The sequence below is a fragment of the Lathamus discolor genome, chromosome 2 (genome assembly GCF_037157495.1).
Source record: "Lathamus discolor isolate bLatDis1 chromosome 2, bLatDis1.hap1, whole genome shotgun sequence".
Classification (NCBI taxonomy): Eukaryota; Metazoa; Chordata; class Aves; order Psittaciformes; family Psittacidae; genus Lathamus; species Lathamus discolor.
In genome coordinates, this window is record NC_088885.1 from 151751887 (window position 1) to 151764071 (window position 12185).

Genomic DNA, 12185 nt, shown 5'->3' on the forward strand with positions numbered 1-12185 from the left:
GATGGAGCAAATAACCCTCAAAACCATTTCTACACATATGAAGGACATGAAGGTGACTGGAAATAGTCAGCAAGGGTTCATGGAAAGGAAATCACACCTGACCATCCTGGCAGCTTTCTAGTACGAAATGATTAGCTTGGTGGACAAGGTGAAAGTGTATCTTGACTACTGTGTATCTTGACTTCAGCAAAGCTTTTGACATCTCTTCATTGACGAACTGACAAAATATTGACTAGTTAATGGACAGTCAGGTCGAATGAAAACTGGATGAACTGGGCTCAAAGATTTGCCTGCGCTGGAGCCCCATGGCCAGTGCCTGGGCAAGGACACACAGTCCATCACCATATGAACTTCTCCCCTTTTCCCTGCACAAATGCAAATATACTCTAAATCACTGAGATTGTTCAATGTTTAGGCCAAAGCCCAAGAGTTTAAAAAACCTGAACTTCCACTGACTGTCTGTCCTGGGTTCAGCAGTAGCAGTCAGTTTTCCTCCTTCTTAGTAGCTGGTGCAGCACTGTGTTTTGACTTTCAGCCTGGGAACAGAGCTGATAATATTGATGTTTTTAGTTGTTGCTAAGTAACGTTTACTCTGGTTAAGGACTTTGTGAGTCTCATGCTCTGCCAGGGACAAGGGGAGGCCGGGAGGAAGCAGAGACAGGACACCTGACCCAAGCTAGCCAAAGAGGTATTCCATACCACAGCACGTCATGCCCAGGGAGGTAACTGGGAGTTACCCGGAAGGGCACAGGCTCTCTTCGGGGGGGGGTCAAATTCGTTCGGCGGTGGTATTGTATTCTCTTACCTTGTTATTTTTCTCTTATCATTATTATTATTGGAGGTAGCAGTAGTGATTTGTGTTATACCTTAGTTACTGGGCTGTTCTCATCTCAACCTGTGGGAGTTGCATTCTTTCGATTCTCCTTCCCATCCCTCCGGGAACGGGGCTGGGGTGGGGAGGAAAGAGGGAGGGAAAATAGTGGGGGGGAGTGAGCAAACGAGCTGTGTGGCTTGGTTTAAACCACGACACTGTCCTGGCAGGAGAACTTACAAAGCATGGCAATTACAAAAGGAAAATAGGAAACAAGATGCTTCTTTCACCCCACTTCTTAATCATATACTGCGAAACAAGTTAAACTTCCCAACAGTGTATCAAGATAAATGGAATGGACTGCAGATCATCTACAGAAAGAAAATTACTAAAGATGTAGCTTCTTTGTTTTCATATGATTTATTTATCAGGTCAGATTAGTCTCCAAACAGCACACATGTAACATTTGCCTACTTTAAGATTGGTGTATACAGTTCAGAATATCAGAGTTCAACCTGGACCTACAAGAACTACAGTTTTATGTGAATGTGACACTAGAAATCAGGTAATATAAAATTACACTGTGACAAAAAGCAGGCTGTGAACCAACTGCTGTGATTTTAGACAACTTACGGAATTCTGTATGTGTGCCAAAGCCTTGACTGCTGGATTTTAGAAATAGAGTTTCATGCGAGAATTTAAGTCTCTGATTGCCCTGAATAAAAGACACAAGCGTAACCATAAGTCTCAAATATCAGAAGGATCTAATTCTTGTTATTATTGCTTAAATCTCATGATAGCAAAGCCAGCCTTATGGTTTGGAAGAAGCAGGAAAAGAAGCAGAACAGATAAACACATTTTTAGAGCTTGGATTAGTGATACTATGTGTGCTGCAACAGGCCAAGATAGCAGGTGGAAGGATGGGCAGTTTGCAATGTTATCAGAACATCTTGCTTCAGTACAAGTACTTTGCATTGGTAGAAGTGAATGTTCTTTATAGAGGATGCAACAATTATTGATCCCATTTCAAATATGCAAACAGGAGAACAGATGAAGTGTTTTGCCCCTAAGCACATTGTAGGGCAAGGACAGAGTTGGAGTCATGAGTCCTGCTTATGCAGAATTCACAGCAAGAGTAGTTTATACAAACTATACTTTCAAACAGCCAACAAGTTTAACAGGAAAGGAAAATTTGCAACAAAATGCTCTGATATGAGCTTTATTTCCTGCAGATAGATTTATTAATCAGAACTGGAAAATGTGTAAAAATGTTCCTACAACCTCTGTAAGATACATTGTAAAATAATGTAGGAGGTAGGCATCAGTGTCTCAGCACATCCCTAGGGATCCTGAAATTAATAGCGCTATATATAACTCAATTATATTCTGAATCTTAGCAATGGCAAGGGATGTTGTGTATGAGCTGAACCATTTTGTTATTCTAGTGAGATATTGTCTTGTTAAAGGAAGCACAGAATTGGGTCAGCAGGCAAAATTAAGGAGAGGAGGGAGAGGGCTAGTATTATCCCTTAATAATTTCTGAAATCTCAGGTTTCTTCCTTGTGGGTAAAACACATGAGATTAATTCTGTGAAATACAAATATTAGAAGACCAGTGGATCCTTCTTGCTTTTTGTCTCCCAGTTCTGAACGTACCTGAAAGCTTGTGGACAGTCTCCTGCCTGTCCCTCCCTGCACTTCCCTTACTCCCATCAAATAGCAGTCCCTGAAGGGTGGAAGAAGAGCCATGGAGAATGGCCTTGCAGACTCCCCTGCAAGATATCCCTTGCAGACACCAGCCTGAAACCAGCTGGTGGAGATAAAGAGAGGCTTTTGCAGGGTCAGTAGAACTGGGTGATAAAAGAATGGTACTACCATTCCTTTCACCCTTCGTGTTCCTCTGACACAGCTTACTTGAGTTCTTTTGAGAGAATGAAGTCGTCAGAATAAGGTAATCTTCTGCAGTGCTGGAACACTTCACATAACATTGAATTGTCAGTTAGTGTGTTACAAATGAGGAATCGTGTGCCGCTTAGCATCTGTATTCAAATGAACCATTCACTTCAGCAGATGTAACAATAGGTCTGTAACAATTTATTTTATAAACATAAAATTCTACAGTACAGGATCTGTTAGCACATCCTTCACTACACTGCATCAGCTTGAACCTTAAGAGCATTTCATACATTAGCGGAGAAGCTGTGTAACAGGACACCATTTCAGCTGTTCAGCATTCTGAATCTGAAGTCACAACACAGCAGCCTGGGTGACATCAGTTATCGGCCTTGATTTCTTTCCTCACCAGGCTCATCATCACATAGAAAACTGACTATCACATCAACTAAACTGTAAGCATTCAGCTGAGATTTTCATTTCTTACTGGAGTCTTCTGAGCTGTTTGGTTTTCTCCCTCAGCAAAGTGGGATGGGAATGTAAGTAGGTGACACGCCTGTAGTAAAAACATAGCAGACAGTAAAAGATTTCTCATCTAGACAGCATTTTTGTCAGCTAATTCTACTGAATTATCTGAACAATAAAACCATTTTAGTGGGAGGAAATAGATGACTGCTATTACAGTAACCCAGTTACCCTTCCATAAATTAAAAGTAAGAAAAATACACGATATTGCAATAGTTACAACACGATATACTACTTCTAAGAGTCCTCTGAGATAAAAGTAGATATTTTCAATTACTTGGCTCTGTTCTTCCAAAGATTAAAACCATTATATATAAAGTCTATACTTAAATAAAAAATGAAATTAAATCCTGCATTGAAAATCCATTCATGTGGCAAACAAGGAATGATGTTTCCAGTTGCTACACCTATTTGCTTTCCTCTCCATATAGCAGCAGGCTGTATACACTACTCTGTAAAAGAAGCAAAGATTTGTTCATCTTTTTCTGTTCTCCATGCAAAACCACCATGCTAACTTCTAAATAAGGCAACAAAAGATTCTGATACTTCAAGAGCATGCAACTACCTTTTACTCACTAACCCATTTACAATATATAAAATCATGTGCAAGGCACCCTAGAAATGATTGAAAGGCAAGTAGCTGGGAAAAGATTCCTACAGAGTCTGTATTTGTAAAATCTGTCCAGCTATGTTGGATAAAAGGCATTAAATATGGTATTTGCAACTTATGGATGAGTCCTACCAATACTGGTGTAATAGTATTGTATCTTTTTTGTGGTTCGTGAATGAAAGGCCATTAAGAAAATGCACGATTTCCTCTTGGAAAACTCAGTGAGAACCGGAAATTAGCACACCTAAGGCCTGTGCCTAGTGCTGTTCATGTTTGTATTGCAAGAACTTGTGAATGAAATCATCATTCTGCTAAAAAAAGAGGAATACCTTTTAACTGAATCATGATTTGCTCCTATTTACAGTTATAGATTATTAGAAGAGCATCTCCAAAACTAAGATATCGAGCACGAAAGAACCCTGGCTGCTGTTATTGCTGCAGGAGTTGGAAACTAAATTTGAGAATCAGGCACTGCAATTCCTTTTACCAATGAGTTTTTGCTGGGAGAAGGGAGCTGTGTTATTATTTTAGCTCAACTAGAACTTTTTGTTTGTTTGCTTTATTTTCTTTGATACTCTAAGGATTTAAATTTAGGAGATTAAAAATTCATGCAAGCTCTCTTGCTTCAGAAACTTTAAAGTGGAAACCAGTTCAAGTATAGCAGAGTATTCTTTTTATTCCTCAAAACCGACGACTTACTGTTATTCCCAAAAAATGAAAGTAATTTTTTCTGCAGGCTATTTCAGAAAAATAAAGCAAATATCTTTCATGCTTTCTTTAGAAGGACATTCGTAAAGCCAGCAGAAAATAGAAGCCATTGGAATACATAAGCTATTTAGAGATACTTGTTTAATCTTGTTAATTGCCTATATAGTAGAAAGAAGATTGGTTAGAAAGGGCTATTTTATCTATTTACAGCTTTAAAGAGTTTGCTCAGATGTGCTAGACACAGTATAAATGACTTAACTGCTCTTCTGTCAAAATCGTACCAAGTAGGGAACATGGTCAAGCAACAGACATTTTCTACGTAGCAGACAGAGCTGACGAATGACTCTGAGGTAAATTTTGTTCATTCACTTATATACAGTCTTGCTTACTTCAGTGAACTCCTTCAAGGAGTGATGCCAGAAATCAACACTGTCAACGATTTTCTTAATAGCATTTCTTAAAGTGGTTATGGAATTCAGCAATCCCTGTGTTATCAACACTGTTTCCAGTACAAATCCAAAATACAGCTTCATTCTAGCTACTATGAAGATAATTAACTCTATTCCAGCCAAATCCAGCAAAATGATCTTGTGCATTTCAACCAAGAGTGGTTTCCAGGCTCTGGTCTCCTAATGTCAGTCTGTGTTTTGTGGCGGACTGAAAGACACGGATTCAGTATGTGATCTAAGTCATTTATTCCTTTTTTCTTGTCCTTTTTATAGCTACAGACAAGGATCTTGACTATGCAGCCAAACAGGATATTCACGTACTTGGCAATCTCACCTCCTCAAGAACATGCAAGCATTGTCCCAGTGTTTTGGAACAAAAAGTCATCAGTTCTGCCCCAGTGGTCCGGGAACAGATCAAGTCAGCACAATAATCACACTCTCTCTCACACGCTCCTACACATGCTTCTTTTGCAAACAGTTGTGTACCCTTGAATTCCTGATAGTGACTGGCCAGGAACCCATTATTCTTATTTATAATCTTGTTTGCTTTTAGAGAGGACTGAGAGAGACATGACTGCATGTCTTCGATTTTGAAGCATTCCCACAGTGTTTCACCATGCCACTGAGTCCTCCTCACAATTACCATTTTCCCTTGTATCCATGCTTCAGGCTTTTATCTCAGCCTAGGTCTTCTTGACAATACTACTTCTTGTAACAGGGTAAAGAACACTGAGAAATGTTTTGAAGTGAAAAGGGATGAATCTCCTACTTAGTTTTGATAGTAGATCTGAAAATAGTTAATATTTTACCTTCCTACCATTACCTATTACAACATGACAGCTTTTCATACTGTAATTTTATATCCATTTTCCCTAAACATATTCCTGCCTAATTTTTTTATCTGTATTTGCTTGGAAGTATTTTTAACATCCTAAAACAGGCCAATTGGCACCAAGACAGAACAATTCAATTCATTTTAGCTTAATCCTGGCAGTTCACACAAGCTGAGAATCTGGCCCACTGTGACAGGAAATTAAGTTGGGTTTTTTTTTCTCAGTGGAGGCTGTCACACACAGTCCTTTTAGAGACATTTATTTTAATGGCTGTGACATGTCTTTCTCCAAAAGGCATTGACAGGAAAACATAAATATTTTCTTTCATTGATCAGTGGAACTGGTGAAGCCTGATTTCCCATGGATTTGCATCCTATACACCTGTGCCTCCACTGTCATAATCCCAGTTCCTCTCTTTTTTTTATCATGACCTCATTCGTTCCCTAATACTTTTAGCAGCCATCCCACATTCCCTCACTATCATCTGGGAAGAAGGAAGTACCCATCAGGCCTGGCTTGGTGGTGTATCTGTAGCTTGTACGCACAGCATGCCTGAGCAGACCAGGCCAAGCAACATACAGAATGGATTCATGTGATGCTTTTTTCTCTCTGTGAGGTCACGAACTCACATCACTTTTGGCCAACTTTTTACAGGTTTTCACACAACCTCCAGAACCATTTTACCTGTGAGACTTCTATTTGTGTCTGTCTGTGGCTGAAATTAGCCTTTTGGCTCTCAAGATATCAGGGACTGACCAGTGTGACTGCAAAAGCCTTAGAAACTAAGGAAAAAGAAATAAAAATGAATTGTATGGAACATAATGTGCATTGTTTGTTATCAGTACTTGACAGAATAAATATTCTTTGCAGCAAAACTTGAGCACATTCATTCTTTTCTAGAGGATTTTAATTGATTCTCAAAAAATAATCTAGCTGAGACTGAAAATGGATGAGAATAATTAGATTCTATTTTTGGCTGTTATGGTAATCATAAATTTTGACATTAATTTCCTATTATATAGCAAAGGGAAGAGAACACCTCAAGTGAAGATATACAGAAGATGCTGAGGTACATCAGCTGCTCAGTGGAATGGATTTGGAACTTGACTTATAGGTCACTGATTTGGAGTAGGAAAACTGAGGTGATCAACTGGGACTTATTTGCATAGCCAGCCCTTTACAGACAACACTTCAGGAAATCTGAGTTTCACATACAGTATCTGAAGCATCACATTGCCACTCTGTATTGGTAAAAATTCTCTACTTATTCCCCTTCTGCCCCCAGCTGGACAAGTAAGTTAAATTTTAATAACACAGACCTCATTTAAATATGGTATTATAAACCCATTTAGTTTACAGAAACACTACCCATCCTAAAAATAAAACCTATCAGAATTGCTCTGATCTGCCAGGAAAATTATAACTGTAGACAATCCTGATGCCAGAGGAAAGGATGAAGAGTATGTAACCCAATGGAATATCTTCTTCTCTGTTTGAATAAACTTGTTATAAAGACTCTTTAGCACAATTAATGACTTAAGAATAAAGCACCTATGTATCATAAACTATTATTTGTTATCAAATACATGCATGTGTGTATACATACATCATATGAGAACTTTTGTTACACACCTGACATTTTCATGTTGACATTTTCAATTTTGATGTGGAATTTATTCTCCGAGTATCTATGGCCATAGCTCTGACAAGTACTTGGGGATTTTGGATGCAATTTGAAGATTCTTGCTCCGAGGCATCTGCAAGGCACTAACTTTTCTGACAGCGGCTGCTCAGCACTTTCTGAGCATTTCTAAAAAGTTATAATCATTCCAATCTATATTTGCTGTGCCCCTGACAGCTGTCTTCCTGGTGAGCAGAGCTGTCACTGAGAAATCTTGCTCAAGAAGAGACTGGGGATAAAAAAATAGATATCTACTAGGAAGATGCTGGATGGTCGGGGGGGTGGAATTGGCATGAAGTCTCTGCTCTGCTTTCAGGGTTGCTTCATATCGGCAGTTTGCATCCACTGTGCCTCCTGCCAAAATGAACAATGTAAATGTCTTAACACAGGCCGTGAGGATCTGATCACTGCAGTCTAACTATTCTTGGTAGAAACATCTTCTATCATCAACTTACAAAATACTGTAATTGTCAGCCATTTATAGAATCAAGCATAAAAATATATGATTGGAAAAGTACATCACCAAATAAGTATTAATAAAATGATTATTTAATTGGCAACTGATTATATAGATGAAATATATTTCAGTGAAATGCCTGTGAATGGTTTTCTCTTCTGGCAGCTGACCAAACCATAGAGCTATTGCTATGAAAACTACTGCTTTCTCACTGCAAAAGCCCAAATTAATTGCTATAATGGATTTTAAAGTGCAGTGGTGAGCAGCTGTAAGTCAATTACCAATTCACCCTTTGCTCATTTCTGTTGATGAGTACTGTACGTTTACTTATCTATTTTTCTCCATCTATATAAACATATCTTTCCTACACAGGTACAACACTAACTTTCTGCCATTCCTGCATTGTACTGTTGTTGGGGTACATTAATTCCTCTAGGACTTTTTACTTTCCTTCTTCTTTTTCTTTGAAACTCCTTGAAAAGAGCCCATATTTTTAGACCATCCAAGGGTAACTAATCATTCCTGTTACACTTTTGAACCTCTACTAGCTTTTCGAACTAAAGTACTTCTTCCTGCTTGCTGCAGACATTGAACATTTGATTGTACTTTCGTGTGACTTTAGTTATCCAATTAGAGATCATAGAACTGCTACTGCCAAATTACTAATGCAATTCACATTTTAGTACTGGCCACGGAACAGGATGTTTCTGTCTCACCCTTTAGATACTTCTAGAGTGAAAACTCTAAAAGTTATGCCTATAGGATTATTATCACTTTTAAAAACAATTCAAAAGCAGGCCACATGGGACACAGAGTTGTGCACATGGGTGGATCAACACATATATGAACTTTTGGTCCTTAAGATTTAGGAGACATTCAGTCAAAACTGGCTAGTTCACTTAGATGGGCTTGGGATGAGGGGAAGCAAAACCAGACAGTTTGGCTGCAAATTAGGCATGCAGAAATTTCCTAGGTATGTAATGGAACTTTTTGTTAATCTTACTTGGTAGTTTGATTGTCACCCTAGATGTGGTCAACGGATCAGGTCCATCTCACATAGACGGTTAATGACAAATTGGTGTGGGACAGAAAGGTGGATGTATGCTCTTCTGTTGTCCTCACTAAAATGAAAAACTCTGGTATTCCACAAATAAATTTGCTACCCGTTACGTAGCACATAAAGAAGCTCATAGAAATCAACACATATGTATTCATGAGCTACAGCTTTTTGCTCTGAACTGAAACTAAATTAGGAAAACAGTTGTTTGAAACAACAGCACTACAATTAAGCTAAGGACTTTGATGAATTTTATTGAGTATTAGATACCACATGGTTTATATAATAATGTCATAAAAAAAGGCCTGCTTCCAAGCATAGCAGATCTCCTCAAACAAAGCTTAATTCCAACACAATATTTATTTTATGATTTGAGCTTTGCAAGTCTACTCCATACTCACAGATGTTTATAACATAATAAAACAGGAGGAAAACATTTTAAAACCCCTTGGATAATAAAAGGTACTCATCAGAGACACATGAGGTGTAATGTTAGACAACTGAAACTTTGGCTTTAAACCACTTTAGTGTTTCTTAAACCAAAAGAAAAAATAGAGAAATCAGGATGGTACTCACAGTGCTACATTTAAATCTGTGAGTAGTGGCTGAACGAACACCAACCTGGGTTGCTGCTTGTCTCATTCAAACAGCTAGTAAGAACTAGTATCTGCACTATTTGCCAGCACTTTCCTGAAACCGTATGGCATGACAGGTATGTTGGAGCCTGCATGCCCGTATGCACAACTAATAGACATTTGCCTGTTAGAGAAATACAGCTTGAATAAAAGGAATAAATATGATCTTCCACAAAGAGCACAGGCTGCCTATAGCTGGTGGTTAGAAGAAAGAACTTCAGACTAAAGCTTCATCTGACACGAGTTGGGTGGTGGTGTGGCGCTGGCACAGATTGCCCAGAGAAGCTGTGGTTGCCCCATCCCTGGCAGTGTTCAAGACCAGGTTGGACAGGGCTTAGAGCAACCTGCTCTAGTGGAAGGTGTCCCTGTCCACGGCACAGAGGCGGAACTGGATGAGCTTTCAGGTCCCTTCCAACCCAAACCAGTCTGTGACTGTGATTCAAATGTGGAGAATACCTTTGACTCATCCATCTAACTTGACAGTTGGACTGGGCTGTCTCCTTTCAGAAGGAGCTATCTAAAACGAGGTATATCCGTTTCAGATTTCCCCTTGGCTGTCTAGAAAATCAGGCATCAAAGGCAACAGGTTTTGTACCTGGTAGTATTACTTCAAGGAGAACAGATTAAGAAATTACTGCCTCATACCAGTAGCTGTTTCGTGTGGTCTCCATTGGGGTTATGCATCACAGACTTCGCGCTGGACCCTTCCTTCAGCCGTGGTAACCGGAGCCGAGCACAGCTCCTGTCCAATTCGCACTAATAACTGCAGAAACACGCCGGTTTAGGGTCCAACTTTGACTTTGCTTTGTCTGAAGAAGGGAACGCCTTTTCCGTCTCGGGCACCCCACTGCCCTTCACAGAAGTAACTCCATTTCCTCACACACATCACCGCCAGGGCAGCTACCACAGGCACATGAGTTCTAGCAGCAGCACAGCCCCATGGCCCTCAGGAGGGAAGACTCTCCCCCAGGGCTCCAGCTCACCTGGACAACCGTGCCCGTCCCAAACCCTGGTGAAACCAGCGCTCCCCTCACGGCCTCCCCGACCCGGGGCCACCCCTATACCGCCAGCGCCGGCAGCCCGCACCGCAAAGCATGCCGGGAGTTGTGTCCGCCAGCAGCTGACTTTGCCCGCGGCTCCATTTGCCCTTCTCGGCCACCCTTCGCGGTGCCCGGGCACGGAGCACCCTTTGCCCCGGGGCCGCTGCGCCCTGTCGGGGTGCTCCTTCTTCCGTCGTGACCCCTGGTTGTTGCTTGTGTGCCTGTAGGGATAGACGGAGACAGGACAAGGCACAGCTCCTCACATCACTACAACTCCCGGCGTGCTTTGCGCCCGTGTGACTTATGGGGGGGGTGGGGGAAAGATGGCGGCTGGTAAAGCGAGTCGGAGAGGTGTCTGAGGTGAGTCTGGGGCCGCCGGGAAGCGGTGTCTTTCTTGTCTTCACCTTCACAGCCGTCTCTTTTTCCCGTTGTTCTGATCACTCCCTGCTCTCCGCGTTTGGGAGCGAGGAGGACGTGCTCCATAGGCGGGCGCTGAGCGGAGCAGCGGGACCCCTCAGAGCAGCGGGAGGAGCAGCCTCAGGACGTCGCCTCAGCCCAGTAACTCGGTGGCCCCCCCGCTGTGGGCAGCGCAGCCGGCTCGGGATGCCACGGTGGGTGCTGCCCACCACAAACGCTGTCCCGGGGGCATGTGGTAGCGAGCGGGACCCACCAGTTCCTTTCCCAGGAGAGGGCTTGTGGACCTGCCACTACTGAGTGGTCACTGTGTGAAGTTCCTTCAAGAGGTAGAGGCCTTCCATGGGGCGATCATAAGTCAAAACCTTGTTATCAGTCGCCAGCCGTGTCTGATGTAGTGGGATATCCCAGGAGCATCAGTCTGAAGCAGTAGAGAACTGTGGCTTTGGGATTTCCCGGAGCTGTTTTCTGTCAAATAGGCTATAACGCAGTGAGATATTGCTAAGCGTTAACTGAGCACAATGCAAATGTACAATAGGGCTACACTGTGAGCTTTCTTAAACAGCTTCGTCTTCTGCTTTAATTGTGCAGCATGGAGCCATGCTTTAGATAATTGAGGTGTAAGTCCACAAATCCAGTTACTGAGAACTAATTATAGTACAACTTCTCCTTTGTTGTGCTGAATATACCTAGGAAGGTATCCCATAGCTGAGATGCTAGGAAGGAAAGATCCTGGTGTGGACTGAGAGATCTCTGTGCTCTGTTGCAGAACTTGTGGAAAATCTTGTTACTTAGAAACAGCACTTTAATTCCTACTTCAAAATAAAGTTTGCAAGCCTGGATGTTTTACCTTTATGAAGCTAAATCAAATGTTTGCTGTGCAAATTGAGTAGGTGGGCTAAAACCTGAATAACAGACAAGGCTTTGGGAAGATACAGGTCCTCTAATTCCTGAAGCCTTTGATAATGCATTTAAAATAATTTGAAATATTTTCTGGCGTAACTTTAGTATTCAGGGCATTCTGCTGGAAGCCTCAGTATATGGATGCTCTGAAACTTGTGAACTATCCCTGA

The 12185-nt window shown here is 41.3% G+C and overlaps 1 protein-coding gene and 1 long non-coding RNA gene across 8 annotated transcripts in view; one reads left to right on the top strand and one right to left on the bottom strand.

Annotated features, from left to right (window-relative positions):
• Positions 1 to 1208: 1208 nt before the first annotated feature.
• On the bottom strand, positions 1209 to 10738 carry LOC136008966 (uncharacterized). 2 transcript variants are annotated; one of them, XR_010610296.1, is made up of 3 exons: positions 10304 to 10738; positions 7461 to 7863; positions 1209 to 3259 (listed from the first exon to the last, which is right to left on the bottom strand). It is a non-coding gene; the product is annotated as an uncharacterized LOC136008966 (long non-coding RNA). The 2 variants fall into 2 exon arrangements; XR_010610295.1 differs by lacking the exon at positions 7461 to 7863 and having other exon boundaries at positions 2884 to 3259.
• A 244-nt stretch (positions 10739 to 10982) lies between these two features.
• The window catches only part of EFR3A (EFR3 homolog A), a 77461-nt gene continuing 76258 nt past the window's right edge, over positions 10983 to 12185 (top strand). For 4 of the 6 annotated variants that reach the window (XM_065668962.1, XM_065668966.1, XM_065668964.1 and 1 more), the window contains exon 1: positions 10983 to 11058. The gene's annotated coding sequence lies outside the window, so the exon portion shown is untranslated. The other 2 variants (XM_065668963.1, XM_065668965.1) reach the window with 1 other exon arrangement.